Source organism: Ananas comosus, unplaced genomic scaffold (genome assembly GCF_001540865.1).
Source record: "Ananas comosus cultivar F153 unplaced genomic scaffold, ASM154086v1, whole genome shotgun sequence".
Lineage (NCBI taxonomy): Eukaryota > Viridiplantae > Streptophyta > Magnoliopsida > Poales > Bromeliaceae > Ananas > Ananas comosus.
The window spans coordinates 1-2,028 of record NW_017891027.1 but is presented as its reverse complement, the minus strand read 5'-3'; positions in this window follow the sequence as shown (position 1 = coordinate 2,028).

Sequence of the window (2,028 nt, the reverse complement as noted above, 5' to 3'; positions counted from 1 at the left end):
CGGCCTTCCCCGTGTGTGATCTGCGGTGGTCCCCATTATCCGCCGCAGTGTCCACAGCGGACGGGTAGGTGCTTCCAGTGTGGCCAGAAGGGCCACGTTCGTACCGAGTGCCCGAGAGGTTCGTCACCGGCACCGTCGACTGCATCGGCACCGGCTCTACCAGCCGTCAGCCACGGGACTCCGTCGACACAGTACCAGCCTGGGCGGCCACCTGTGCAGCGCCAGAATGAGGGATCCCGACAGGCCCCGAGTAGGCGCATGTACGCCGCTCAGACCGAGGAGGCAGCAGCAGCCGAGGATGTGGTTGCAGGTATCATTTTACTTGATGGCATTAGAGTTCGTGCTTTATTTGATACCGGTGCATCGCATTCATTTATAGATCGGCTGTTTGCCGAGTTGCATGGCATCCCATTGGTTTCTTTATTGCATCCGGGACATGTTGTAGTACCGGACCACATTTTGGATATTAGAGAGTATAGCCCTAGATGCCCTGTTCGGGTAGGAGATTGGATCATGCCGATAGATTTGCTAGCTTTGCGCAAGCTGGGGGATTTTTACGTGGTCTTGGGCATGGATTGGTTGACCAAATATTATGCCACGATTGATTGCAAGAATCGCACGGTTACTTTTAGAGAACCGGGGCAGACTGAGGTGGTATTTAGTGGATGCCGGAGTTCACTGTTTGCGATGACGATCAGCTCGTCTCGAGCAGGCAGCTGATCAGTAGAGGTTGTATAGCCTATTTGGCTAGTGTTGTACTGAGGGGCGAGGATGACACTCCCAGGATTAAGGATATCCCGGTGGTGCGGGAGTTTCAGGATGTGTTTCCAGCTGAGCTTCCGGGTATGCCTCCTGATAGGGAGATTGAGTTCGTGGTAGATCTCGTTCCAGGGGCTGCCCCAATCTCAAAGGCACCCTATAAGATGGCACCAGCAGAGCTGAGGGAGCTGAGGGCACAGCTGCAGGATTTGTTGGATAAAGGCTTCATTCGACCGAGTGTCTCGCCTTGGGGAGCACCAGTTTTGTTCGTCAAGAAGAAGGACGGCAGAACCCAACCCTTGCTAGACTGGATCGATTCCTTGTCTCGACGGAGTGGGACCAGGAATTTTTGATTTCCAAGGTCGAAACCCGATCCATAGTAACTTCGGACCACTGTCATATCCTCTTAACTGCTGACAAAATTGTTACAAGGAAGAAGAACATTTTCGATTTGAGGAAGCCTGGCTAAATCATGAGGACTTCCTATCAAAAGTACCTGGTTAGTGGAGAGAAGGTATTTATAATAAGTCGGCTGCTCTTTCTTTCATGGCGAAGCTCCGACACTATCGGAGGAGAATTAAAAAGTGGTGTGCGGCAGAGTATTATACTATTAGAGGCGAAAAGACCAAACTTATGGAGAAAATTAGAGATATCGATAGAGAGGAAGAGCTGAGTGAGCTCCCCCAAGATCGGTTCTCAAAAAGGGAAGAGCTGAAGGGACACTTAAGTAAGGTGCTGAAAGACGAAGAATCTTTGTGGAGAACCAGAGCCAAACAACACTGGTTAAGAGAGGGTGACGGAAATACCAAATTCTTTCATTCCACAGCTAACGGTAGGAGAAACGCTAACGGGATTGGTACGATTGAAGAGTATGGGGTCGTATTCCAAACCGATGGGGAGAAAAAGAATTACTTCTTTCGCAAATTCAAGCAGCTCTTTACATCGGACGAGATGGCCCCGTCTTCCTTCGGGGATTGGAGTGGACTATTTAATTCAAACCGGGTAACTACATCCCACCTTGCTCTTTTAACGGGACCTTTCAGCACGAACGAAATTAAAAAAGCAGTCTTTCAACTCGGGAGGGATAAGGCGCCGGGCCCTGATGGGTTCCCGTTAAGCTTCTACCAAACCTTCTGGGATACTTTGAAGGAGGACATTACAAGTATTTTTCAGGAGATGTCTGAGGAAACTTTATCCACTGGTCCCTTTGATTACGCTCTCCTCTGTTTAATACCAACGAAGGAAGGGGCCAAGCAGGCGGGCGATTTC